Here is a 14,590-nt window from a genome sequence, read left to right on the forward strand (position 1 = left end):
TATCTGATCCTTCAACCCTGCAGTGAGCATAATACTCCCCTATCAAATACCACGTACATTGGTGTAGGAGTAGTTCATCCAGCGGTATGCTGCTTTCCTCCACCACCTGTACAAGCTCTTGTTCTAATACATTACTCTTTATACCCTTACAACAACAAAAAATGAAAAAAATGAAAAATTAGACAAGCACTTTGAGAGCGCAGACCTCCGCCAAGCAGCTACTTTCCACCGATGATCTTGCTATTCCATAGCGATCAGTGATTTCCACCCATATGTATGCATGCTGAAAATCTGTGTATGCATGCTGAAAATCGCCCAATTTCCCAATATAGAAAAATTTTGTTACATCATAAACTTCAAACTGCGCGGTGCACCTCACCCGAGCAGAAACTAGAGCATGCACTTTAGTGCGTGTATAACTTCAAAAATGAGCAGCTTGAACTCCCAAGTTCATTGACCCTACCTGTCAAAATATTGAAAATCCTTCATAAAATCCATAAAAATTTCTGGATCACTACCAAAATCTAATCATCTGTTCCTTGTGTCATTTTCAACCTTTCCTGCAAGTTTCATCCAAATCCGTTCACAACTTTTTGAGTAACTCTGCACACGGACAAACAAACCACTGGTAATGAAAACATAACCTCCTCCCTTGGCGGAATCAACAATGAGTGTGTGTGTGTGTGGGGGGGGGGGGGGGGGGGGTAACGAGTGAAAATGGGTTATATTTGACAGCCTGAACTCAAGTCAAGCCCCTTGTATCCACATGCAGTACAAAAACAGAACAACTAGATGTATTACTTCCGTTTAAGCTGGCATGCTACCTACAAATTTGTAACAGCCAGTGCCAAGAGCACGTGTCTGGCAAGGCCACACATATTGTACAATGAAAGAGACATGACAATGGTATCTCCTCATATTTGGGGGCTGAAAAAACAAAACTCTATGCACAACGAATGCTTTCTTTGTCTTGCCCACTCACAATACGAAAGACGCAAGTACAGTTGTACATGTATCACTGCATGCTCCCCACCATTCAAGATTGATGTGGCAAAATGTACAATACAATTTCCTACACATTCAGCCAGGCATTATAACTTTGATCAAAGAAGATTAGCTTTGTGGGTTGAATCTGTTTAATATTGGATTTCTTTCTCTTCTTATCTTGACCCCTTCCCACCCCCCACCCCCTTTGTCATCTGAAAATGACACATATACACACTACTTTTTCTATAAGACCTACATTTTACGGAGCAGACTGGGAAACATGAATGTAACTGTGGAATGCAGACCAATGTTTGTTGGAACACAGACACAAAGAGCAGCCCTCGGTGTGTTTGTAGGATGTGACATTTTGATCCATTCACCTCTCATTGCTGTGGTGACTATCCAATTTGAAATTGACTCAATAAGCAAGAGAAGTACACAGATGATTTGCACTCTTCTCCATCACTTGGTCTCGACAATTCTTCTTTGACAGTACTTGCATCACTTTGATAAATATTTTCGTTTTTAAAGTTCAAACCTGTTTGTAACATCTAGCCTTTCACTGCAGTGGGTGGACTTCAATATTGATCTGGAAAGCATTTGTACCATCATTTTGTAGTTCTATAGGTTCCATAATAGAAATCTCTTTTTACGGGAGCATTCCATTGATTTCTATCCCAAATATCTTGCAGTAATGATGCATCCAAAAAAAAAAAACTTACATTTTCTTCCAACAGATGCTTAAATTTGCAACAGATCATGAAATTTAACTATATCACAAACATATTGTGTGCAGGGAAAATGCTAAAAACCACAATTTTTTATTTCCAAATGCAAGCCATTGTATCAACTTTAAAGGACAAGTTCACCTTCATAGACATGTGGGTTGAGCGAATGCAGCAATATTAGTAGAACACATAAGTGAAGATTTGGGGAAAATAGGACAATCCGTTCAAAAGTTATGAATTCTTGAAGTTGCTGCTCAGTCACGGCTGGATGAGAAGACTACTACAGTTTGTGATGTCACATGTGTACAATGATATAAAGAAAGAATGAAGAAAAATCAACATATTTTCACTTTTCTCTCATAACAAAAGAATACTCATCTTCACTCTTTCAGAAGGCAGGGGGAATAATATTACCCTTTACATATATGTCAGTAACAGTCGAAGAAATGTGCACTTTATTCAACAAGAGACCCGCGGGTCTAGCGCTCACCTGAGTATCGCAAGTTCACCTTTCACGCAGTCACTAATCTAAATTATTCACAGCTCTACCAAAATTTGACCAGGCACTCTCAAGTAGAAGATGAAAATGTACAATAAGGTCCCATTTTTTTAAAGATTCCTTAATTTGGGGGGATTGGGGCCCCCTGGGGCCCTCTGGGTGGGGCATGGTGCTCATTTTGATAAATTGTGATCCTGATCCCCTAGGGATGCTACTTGCCAAGTTTGACGAAAATCCATCATGAGGTTTTCAGGAAGAAGATGAAAATGTACAATTTAGGCCCCCATTTGGACCTTCCCAACCATCCCCCCCCCCCCTCCCCGAGGGGCACCCCTGGATCTCCTATGAACAAACTTGAAACTACAGTCATTAATGTACTCACTCATAGTATTATCTTAGCTCTATAACTTCTGATACTAGAGAAGATTTTAAAAGATTCCTTCATTTTGGGGGTGTGGGCCCCCCGGGGGCCCCCTGGGTGGGGCATGGTGCCCATTTTAACAAATTGAGATCCTAACCCCTTAGGGATGCTACCTGCCAAGTTTGGTGAAAATGGGTCATGGGGTTCTCAAGAAGATAAAAATGTACAATTTAGGCCCCATTAGGATCCCTCCTCACCCCCCTCCCCTGGGTCTCAAGGGGGGCACCCCTGATTCTGCCATGAACAAACTTGAAACTACAGTCATTAATGTACAAACTCATAGTATTAACTTAGCTCTATCACTTATGGTTCTAGAGAAGAAGATTTTTACAGATTCCTTAATTTTGGGGGGTTTGGGCCCCCTGGGGCCCCCTGGGTGGGGCATGGTGCCCATTTTAACAAATTGGGTTCCTAACCCCCTAGGGATGCTAGCTGCCAAGTTTGGTGAAAATGGGTCATGGGATTCTCAAGAAGAAGATGAAAATGTACAATTTAGGCCCCATTAGAACCCCTCCCCACCCCCCTCCCCTGGGTCCCAAGGGGGGCACCCCTGATTCTGCCATGAACAAACTTGAAACTACAGTCATCAATGTACTAACTCATAGTATTAACTTAGCTCTATCACTTCTGGTTCTAGAGAAGAAGATTTTTACAGATTCCTTAATTTTGGGGGGTTTGGGCCCCCCTGGGGGCCCCCTGGGTGGGGCATGGTGCCCATTTTAACAAATTGAGTTCCTAACCCCCTAGGGATGCTACCTGCCAAGTTTGATGAAAATCGGTCTTGGGGTTTTCAAGAAGAAGATGAAAATGTAAAAAGTTTACGCACGACGCACGACGGACGACGGACGACGCACGACGCACGACGCACGACGGACGACGGACGAAGGGCGATCGCAATAGCTCACTTGAGCCTTTGGCTCAGGTGAGCTAAAAAGTCAAGTTTTGTGAAATTCTCTTTTTATTTTCCTTATCTTTGTACGCATGTGACATCACACACTGTAGTAGTCTTGTCATCCAGCAGTGACTGCGCAGATACTTTAAAAATTCACTGATGTGTTCTACTAATATTGTTGCATTCACTCAATCCACATGTATTGATATGAAGGTGAACTTGGTACTTAAAATCCAATACATTTTGAAGTATAAATGGCTGAAATAGAAAGGGAAAGGATGATCTAAAATTGAGGTTACATGCAAACATCCCTAACACAAGGACAAAGGTTTATTTTTGCAAAGACTTGCCATACTCTTTGTATAAAACACACACACACACACACACACACACACACACATACAAATATACTAAACCATGAGATTAAGATAAAGCATTTGCCATAGATATCAACAGTCCTGTATATCATGCTAGCACAAGCCACTCTTTTGCACTCTTAAATCATCATCTAACGTTAAGGCTGTGTCACACCATTCCGGGCAAGCTATGCGGGCTTGTGGCGAGGAGGTAGTTTCCAGCACGTAGAAGATTTTCAGCGGGCGAACAAGAATGTTTGCAATTTTCATTCATGCCTTGTCATACCGTACAGGGGAAGTTTTGCGGCTTGACTTGCGGGGAAACAGGGTTCGAAATTAGCGATGGTCCGCTGGCCATTGGCCACCCGAAATCACATCGGACTAGCTAAAAATCATAAAATTCTGAAGTTACTAGTCCGTCTGGCTAGCCAAAATATTGCTTCAGTGTCAAAATTGATTCTAAGTAGTCCGCCTGGCTAGTTAAAAAAAAGTTAAGTGCGACCCCTGGGAAACAAATTTACTCCCCGGAGCTCTCCGCAGTTGGTCCACACCTGACAGTATCTAGCGTGTAGTTGCCCGGAGGTGCTCACGCAAGTCCGATTTAACCGCAGCCAAGTTTTGAGCATGACCAAAACTTTTTCCGGGTGAGTCGTGGGAATGCCCGTAGAGGTCCACGCAGAACGCCAGTAGGAGGCCCTTAGCGGCAGCACTTCCCAGGCAACTCCCACGCAGGTACTTCGCAGTCCCATATGCAGCCAAGATAATGAAATTCTGTGGGATTTCAGCCATTCCATTTGAGGAATTCCTTCACTGAGTTGTCAGCCCCCACGCGATTGGCACAAAGGTCACACAGTATACTCGCAAGTATAATTTAAGTAGAACGCGTCCAGCAAGTAAGACACATGCGCCGACTCGCTCAAATCCTTTTCCGCCCTCAGGAATGTCCGGTATGGGGCAAGTCCAAGATAACACGCGCGTTACGTATGGAACATTCAGAGACTTTTATGACCTGAAAAATAGTGTTAATGGCTTTTGATCATATTAAACTTTATCATGGTGATTGATATCTTGGAGAAGTATAATCATGCAAAAAATGGAGAAAAATGACCTTCACAATTATATTCTAGAAGAGAAAATATGTACCGTTACGTATGGGACCAGAAAAATTTTGTTTTTTTGAACATTTTTTTCAACCTCAAAACTCTCTGAAAGTATTTCATTCTACAACTTGTAACTCACTGTGATGAAAGTCACAACACTCAAGATTATCACAGGTAAGTTTCGTATCATTAGGCAAAAAGCTCTAATTACAGGTTCTAATTAAAGACAGACATGACGTGTTTCGTATGGGACAGTTACGTATGGGACAGTTTGTCCCCCATTCATTTAGTGTGTGAAGAACCATGTTTATGGGTATTTTGCATAATTATTGAAGTAAAATCAGTTGAAACTACTCAAATACTGATCCAGATTGTCAAGGAAACAATATTCCCCAAATATTCACCATCCTAATCATATTCAATCATATTTTTATATTTTTATGACCAATCTGAGTATGCATGCCCTTTGTCCCCCATTCGTTTAGTGTGTGGAGAGACATGTTTATGGGTATTTTGCAAAATAATTTTTGCATAGGGGCAAGTCCAAGATAAGGTCCCCTCAGAAGGCAAAATTTCATCTTTGCTCAATATTGACATATTTAGTATCATTTTGAAGCTTATGAGTTGAAGTTTTGATTTCCATGGAGGAAAAAATGATATTATGTAAATTTATGCAAATTTCAAGGGCTTCATTTGCATAAATGTAAAACACAGCGTTACGTATGGGACATTTATAAAAATTCATATTTATTCAAAGGAAAGCAAATGATATTTGATTAATATGTGGACATAAGAAGTTCATCAAATAGTTTAACTTGGTATGAAAATTTAGGGATTATGCAAATGATTATGCAAATTAGCTCGTGTCCTATCATGAGATGTCCCATACGTAACAAAATGAGGTCATTTTTTTAGGTTTTTTCTGAAATTGCTAAGGTTATTTGAATGCCCTTTTGGAAAGTTCTAATTTATTGTTTAGAGAAATTAAATACCATAGAAAAAAGAAAAAACAGTAAAAGAAGTATTTTTTATTAGGCATTGAAATAATGTTACGTATGGGACAAATGTGTTACGTATGGGACATCCTCATATATATTGCATGTAAATGCATGTAGCTGGCTGGGAAGGTCTCTCAGTACACAAATGGTCAATCATCCTGAAGAAAGCATCCCATCTTTGTAGCTACTTTTTGAGGTATAGACACTTGAAACAATACATGTACTTGAATGAACAATTTTCAGAAAGGGGGAAGGGAAGATAGCAAAATACACTTATGAAATTCAGCATTAAAGGGATGGTATAGTTTTTGTAGAAATGGGGATTCAGTTTTCAACATTTTATGAGATGACTGGAAACCAATAATATGAATTACTAAAGAGCATACAATTCTAAGACTAGAGGAATTCAAAGTTAATTTGATGGAGATCCAATTTGAAACGGTTGAGATATCCAAAAAAAAAAAAAGTAAAATGATTTTATTTTTATTGCAAGTGATACACAAATTGTCCTTATCAGTTTTCAATAGTAGCCACAACAAAATTCATGGGTATACATACTGAGGTGTGACTCAAATCAATGACCTGACTGCTAGACAGACATCATACATCTACTCGATTATTAGAATTCCACGCATCAGGTATTGCTTATCTATTAAAATTAATATTTCTTGTGTCAAGTTATTTTTTTATTGAAACTAAATGGCAAACTGCCCTTCATCAATGGAAGTAAACACTTTAAACTATTCAATTTTTTAGTAGTAACTATCCTGATGAAAATAGGGCATACATACTCAGGTTGGTCATGAAAAATATAGAATATGATTGAATATGATAATGATGGTAAATATTTGGGGGATATTGTTCCCTTGACAATCTGGATCAGTATATGAGTAATTTCAACTGATTCCATCTCAATAATTATGCAAAAAATTTGTTTATGGGTATTTTGCAAAATTATTTTGCAAAATACCCATAAACATGGTTCTCCACACACTAAACGAATGGGGGACAAAGGGCATGCATACTCAGGTTGGTCATAAAAATATAAAAATATGATTGAATATGACTATGATGGTGAATATTTGGGGAACATTGTTTCCTTGACAATTTGGATCAATATTTGAGTAGTTTCAACTGATTTTACTTCAATAATTATGCAAAATACCCAATAACATGGTTCTCCACACACTAAATGAATGGGGGACAAAGTGTCCCATACGTAACTGTCCCATACGTAACACGTCATGTCTGCCTTTAATTAGAACCTGTAATTAGAGCTTTTTGCCTAATGACATGAAACTTACCTGTGATAATCTTGAGTGTTGTGACTCTCATCACAGTGAGTTACAAGTTGTAGAATGAAATACTTTCAGAGAGTTTTGAGGTTGAAAAAAATGTTCAAAAAAACAAAATTTTTCTGGTCCCATACGTAACGGCACATATTTTCTCTTCTAGAATATAATTGTCAAGGTCATTTTTCTCAATTTTTTACATGATTATACTTCTCCTAGATATCAATCACCATGATAAATTTCAATATGATCAAAGGCCATTAACACTATTTTTCAGGTCATAAAAGTCTCTGAATGTCCCATACGTAACGCGCGTGTTATCTTGGACTTGCCCATAAATATTGAAATGGAATCAGTTGAAATTACTCAAATACTGATCCAGATTGACAAGGGAACAATGTTCCCCAAATATTTACCATCATAATCATATTCAATCATATTCTATATTTTTATGACCAACCTGAGTATGTATGCCCTATTTTTATCAGGATAGTTACTACTGAAAAATTGAATAAAGTGTTTACTTCCATTGATGAAGGGCAGTTTGCCATTTCGTTTCAATAAAAAACAACTTGACACAAGAAATATTAATTTTTATAAATAGGCAATACCTGCTGCGTGGAACCCCAGTGATCGAGTAGATATATGATGTCTGTCTAGCAGTCAGGTCATTGATTCGAGTCACACCTCAGTATGTATACCCATGAATTTTGTCGTGGCTATTATTGAAACCTGAATAAGGACAATTTGTGTATCACTTGCAATAAAAAAAAAAATCATTTTACTTTATTTTTTTTATATATTTATATCACAACCATTCCAAATTGGATCTCCATCACTAAACTTTGAATTCCTCTAGTCTTAGGATTGTATGCTCTTTAGTAATTCATATAATTGGTTTCCAATCATCTCATTAAATGTTGAAAACTGAATCCCCATTTCTACAAAAAAAAAACTATACCATCCCTTTAATGCTGATTTTTCATTGTGTATTTTGCCATTTTCTACTCCCCTTTCTGAAAATTGTTCAGTCAAGTACATGTATTGTTTAAAGTGTCTATAACTCAAAAAGTAGCTACAATGTTGGGATGCTTTCTTCAGGATGATTCACCATTTGTGTACTGAGAGACCTTCCCAGCTAGCTACATGCATTCACATGCATTATGTATGAGGATGTCCCATACGTAACGCATTTGTCCCATACGTAACATTATTTCAATGCCTAATAAAAAATATTCCTTTTACTGTTTTTTCTTTTTTCTATGGTATTTAATTTCTCTAAATGATAAATTAGAACTTTCCAAAAGGGCATTAATATAACCTTAGCAATTTCAGAAAAAACCTAAAAAAATGACCTCAATTTGTTACGTATGGGACATCTCATGATAGGACACGAGCCAATTTGCATAATCATTTGCATAATCCCTAAATTTTCATACCAAGTTAAACTATTTGATGAACTTCTTATGTCCACATATTAATCAAATATCATTTGCTTTCCTTTGAATTAATATGAATTTTTATAAATGTCCCATACGTAACGCTGTGTTTCACATTTATGCAAATGAAGCCCTTGAAATTTGCATAAATTTACGTAATATAATTTTTTCCTCCATGGAAATCAAAACTTCAACTCATAAGCTTCAAAATGATACCAAACATGTCAATATTGAGCAAAGATGAAATTTTGCCTTCTGAGGGGACCTTATCTTGGACTTGCCCTATGCTAGAAAATCCCTACACGTAACAAGCCAGAGTAGCTTGCCTGGAAAGGTGTGACAGGGCCTAAAAAACGGTTGCGGGTAAAAATATACATTTATTTTATTTATTTATTTATTTATTTATTTCTAATCTTTTGTCAGGGTAGTCCATTCACCAATAAATAGTGGTCTTCCATGGAGCCCTGAATAATATTGATGAACATATGTACATTAGATAGCAAAACGTATATACAGAAGATGACATAATACAGTGTAGATACATACCAGCATACTGTACATTGCAAAGTAACATAAAAAGTACATGCCACAGCAAGAGTTCACCAGAATGCCGAAATAACAATTAAAAACGCTATTATACAGGAATGATAAAGCCCAGAATGAATTTCGTGTGTTACTTACAAATAGCAACTTTGCTTAAACAATCTCTTAAATGAATATATGGAAGAAGCTGATCTAATTGAATGATCTAGCCTGTTCCATTCAAGTACAGAGGATACGATTGGGCTGCACTTGTGACAATCAGAGCGAAATCTTGGCACACATAGATTTCCACTGTCTATTAGCCTTGTATGATGTTCATGTACATCACTAGGCTTAACTAAGTGCACCTGAAGGTACGAAGGTGCTAAGTTATGGACGCATTTATATATCATCATAACGCGGCTGAAATCAAAACGTTTGTCTAGTGTCATCCATTTAAGACTTTTGAATAAATCAGCCGACGGTGTGTCATATGTTTTGTCCAAAATTATTCTTGCTGCTCTCTTTTGAATTTTTTCTAGCTTAGTTGTATGGTATTGAAATCTGTTTGACCAAACAACAGAACAGTAATCAAATTGTGGTAACACTAGACTATTATAAAGTAATTTTAGGGATTGTTGGGGCAAAAAGGCCTTCGCTCTCTTTATCATGCAGACACTTTTTTGGGTACGTTTACATACATTTTCGATTTGTTTAGACCATTTCAGTTCTTCATCTATTAAAACACCTAAACATTTAGTGAACTGAACTCTTTTAATCCGACTACCATCTAATGAAATACTGAAATTTTCAATTTTCCCGAGATTAGCACGGGAGCCGATAATCATGACAGAAGTTTTGTCAGTGTTAAGGACGAGCCGATTTTTCTTAATCCACCCCATTACTTTATTTAGTGCAACAGTTATCTTTTCTTCTAAAACTGTTGCGTCATTAGCACTGACAGTGAGGGTCGTATCGTCAGCGTACATATCTATAACACCTTCTGAAGTACACTCGGGTAGACTGTTGACATATATTGAAAATAAAAGGGGACCAAGAATTGACCCTTGAGGTACACCCAATTTAATAGTTGAAGGGTGGGACTTGGCTCCTTTGAATTGCGTCACTTGCTGTCTGTCACTTAAATAGGATTTAAACCAATCTACAGTCGTCTTACTACACCCTATACACTTTAATTTATGTAAAAGTAGGTCATGATCTACAGTGTCGAATGCCTTCCGAAGATCTATGAAGGCAACTCCAGAAATTTGATTATTATCTATATTCAAAGACCACTGATTCACAAGTTTTGCAAGAGCAGTTGATGTGGAATGAAATGGTCTAAAACCAGATTGATTAGGGTGTAGTAAATCATTCGCATTCATGAATTCGCTCAGTTGTTGATGTACGGCCCTTTCGATAATTTTACTCACTGTTGGTAAGATTGAGATGGGGCGGTAGTTATTCAACGAAGAAATATCTCCTGCTTTAAATATCGGTACTACCCGAGCCTTTTTCCATTCACGTGGAACAACTCCCGTAGACAGGGATTTGTTGATAATATCGCAAAGAGATTCTGCAATAACATTCTTTGTCATCTTTAAAAGTTTGCAGCCGATGTGATCTTCTCCGGTTGCTTTATCTATGCCAAGAAGCTCGATCTGTCTCAATACAAAATCTCTCGTTATCATACTTAAATTAAATTGAGAATGAGATGGAACAAAGCCTTTGTCCTCATCAAATATCATTTGCGAAGTATTCCTCTGCAGGTCTTTTGTAATTTTAGTAGCATTAGATATGAAAAAATTGTTGAATGCTTCAGCAATACTTGCGTCGTCCGATACTTCTGCATCATCAACCTTTATGGTATTGGGAGAAATGGGTGATGATTTAGGAGTAAGTTCCCTCAAGCTCTTCCACATTTTCTTACTGTTGTTACGATTTTGTAAAATTTGGTCAGTGTTATACTGTTTTTTTCTTATTCTCATGAGATGAGTAACTTTGTTTTTTAGATATTTATAGGTATTCCAAAGATCATCACTATTGTTAGATTTAGCAGCTTTGAGAACTTTATCACGTTCCGTCATGAGTTTAACAATCTCATCAGATATCCATGGACATGCATGTTTTCTTATCCGCTTTTTGCGCAAAGGTATGTGCTTGTTGATAATATCATTGAAAAGAGTCAACCACATATCCCACGCATCATCAACGTCGTCTATATCTTTTATGACCTGCCACGGAGCACTTCTCAAATCACTATAAAATTCCTCCTCATTAAGATTTTTGAATGAGCGAAATTCCGCACATTCAGATTTTTGATGGATCTTTGCACTGAAGTCCCGAATAGCATATACCAAATAATGATCGCTAATGCTAGTCTCAAATATTCCCCATTCACTGTAAAGTTCTTTGTCTGATACAAATATCAAATCAATTAAAGTAGAAGCAGTATTTGTAACTCTTGTGGCAGTATCAATTAACTGACTTAGTCCGTACATATTTGTATAAAACATAACTTTTTCGGCATTCACATCATATTGGTGTGGCATATAATTACAATTGAAATCACCTAATATAATACAACTCATATGTTCCGAGAGAGCAGAATCCAAAGTCCTGTCTAATTCGTCAAAGAAATCGACGTGAGAATTCGGAGGTCTGTAAAATTCCCCTACAAGGATGGATGGCTTATTTGGATAATGCAATTCAAACCAAAGGCATTCTAAAGTAGATGAATTCAAATCGTCTCTTATTTTATAGTTGAGTCTTTTGGAAATATATACAGCCACACCGCCACCATGTCTTGTACGGTCTCTACGTAATAGGACATAATCATCGATATGCAATTCAGAATCATCAATCATGGAATCACAAAATGTCTCATTCAAACCAATGACATCAAGTGATGTATGTCTCAGAAGTAGTCTAAGTTCATCAATTTTAGAAATTAAACTACGAATATTCAAATGGGCAAATTTTAGACCCCTCTTTCTGAGCGGAGGAATTGAACCATTCATCAAATTATTAATTTTACTTCTGATTAGTTCATGTGGTCGCTCCTGAAGAGCATTTTGTGCTTCACCAGTGTTAACATTATCATTGCAATTCAAATTTTCGGTACAAACTTTCAAAGCACTGTTAGAAATTGGTTGTGATTTTGACTTCAATAAACGAGAACCCGCACAGTGTTCACCAAAGTTAGAGCGGGAGGTTAACAACATGTTGCCGTCACGAGACGTAGATGCTCGTGCCACCCCTGTTGAGCTTTTGTCAATGGAAGCCACGGGTGGGTGGGGGTCGATTTCAGCCGCCCTCGAGGTGGAATCATCCTGAAATTCGGTGTTGAGGATCCCACCACTTCAGCATACGATCTCTGTTGAGAAGATGCAGTGGGTTGCTCTCTGGGTCGCCTGATGAAATTTCGCATATTCGAAGCAAGAACAGCTTGCCCAGCCTTGTTGATGTGAACCCCATCTCGCCCAAGATGCCTATCACCGATGCTGCTGTTGTCAATGAAACCCCAGCTCCGTTCACGGGCAGCGGTATGCAGACGCTCATTCACCCCATCGACGAGGCGCCTCTGATGAGCTGATTCCCATCTACGATGCACGATACTAGATAAGGCAACTTCACATCCTTCATTTGAAATCCCGTCTGCTAAGGCTATGATGTCGTCTGCGGTGGATGTACTTCCATTGCCATGCGAAACGTTGTTTGACCCGATATGTAGAATGACGTCTCCTTTCGCCTTTACACCCTCGGTTACCTTCTTAGCGGAGATATCTGCCACCTTCGCACCCGGGTGTGGATGGCAGAACACTTTGCGTCTTCGGCTCAGAAGACGGCCGTCGATGTGCTTTATCATAGAGTCCCCTACGATGACAACATCTGGTAACTCAGTGACATGGCGTTCTCTATTGTCTTCCGGGCACTCACTTACCTGGCCGCTATTTGGTATTGACGCCGAGGTAGCAGCCTCAGGAAGCACAGAGACATCCAAGCATCTTTGGCGATGACTTTCTCGGTACTGCTTTAGTTGTTCGCTTGTCGACAATTCGTTAGAAGACTTACTAGCATTCGTGCTTCCAAGGATGACTTCAGGTCGCTTAGATAGATAGCGGAGATGGTGCCTTTCACGATACTCTTTGATTTGGTCGCTTGTTGACATCACGGGAGAAGGCCCAGGTAGATCGCCGTGCTCATCCGCGAGGACATCGAATGGATTCTGTGTCGGGATGGCGACTACGATTGAGATACATGCTAGGTACTGTCATGTGCGGATCATCTACGGGGACCTCCGGGTTGTCAAAAATGCTCTTTGCAAGTCGCACGCAAGGCTTGCCCGGATAGGTGTGACACGGCCTTTAGGCAGATTTCATATGTACGTGAATGATAAATCATATGCTCTCGGAATGGTGACCGCATACACTGTACAGTAAACACGGGAATCCAGCCAGCAGACACATGATATAATTATAGATGTCACCTGATTTGCAGACTGAATTTTACATTACCGGTACCCAGCTTTCCCTAAATCATGGATTCATATGGCTCTCAACTCTAGAAACATGGACGCATTAGGCCCTAAATCTTTAAATACATGGATCTAAGAGCGGAGGAAAGGAGGAGGAACAGCTAACAACCCTTCCTTGTCACAGAGCAGAGCTTGTCACCTCACCTCATAGTCATACAGTCATAGAGCAGAAAATGAGCTCGTTTCATGACCTACATTTCCAGAGATGCAGAGACTCCAACTCTCCCATTTTCGACGGGAGATCTCCCGCCGAAAACCCATTTTTGCAAAATCTCCCGTTCTCCAGCTTGAGATTTATTTTCTCCCGCCCTTGCTCTGTGTCTCCAGTTCGAAAGGATTTCTTACTTATTGCTATCGTATGTTGAAAAAAATAAGCCTTAGATAACACCAGAGGGCATCTAGAACCCTAGGAACTTCGCGCTTCGCACACATCAGCTTGGATTCTCCCGTTTGCTAGGGGTTTCAGGCGGGAGAATCTCCAGATCAGAAGGTGCTTGGGGTTGGAGTCTCTGGAGATGTTGTCATAAATTTTACATTTCCTCTGTGTGTTAACTGTTGTCATCAACCCAAATGGCAATGCAATATGTAGCAGATCTAGCTAGGGCATAACACTGAACACGGCAGTCTAATAATTATGTGATGTAAATTTACTGATGATGTCCCAATTAATTATTTGACAATTCCAATGATCAGATGTTGATAATAGGATTTCTATTCATATGGTCTACAAAACTTTGTATAGAAATCTACAGTTAAAGGATGTCGTTTACGCATTCATAATCTTGGTCAATAATGCTTGGAACAGATAGATATGTCAGG

The 14,590-nt window shown here is 38.8% G+C and overlaps 1 protein-coding gene across 1 annotated transcript in view; it reads right to left on the bottom strand.

Moving 5' to 3' along the window:
• LOC139726617 (uridine-cytidine kinase 2-B-like) overlaps positions 1-14,590 on the bottom strand; it is a 35,889-nt gene that overhangs the window by 20,940 nt on the left and 359 nt on the right. The window lies entirely within an intron of this gene.

This window comes from Diadema antillarum, unplaced genomic scaffold, assembly GCF_040938485.1.
Source record: "Diadema antillarum isolate AM-2024a unplaced genomic scaffold, OU_Dant_1.0 seq00000094_RagTag, whole genome shotgun sequence".
NCBI lineage: Eukaryota > Metazoa > Echinodermata > Echinoidea > Diadematoida > Diadematidae > Diadema > Diadema antillarum.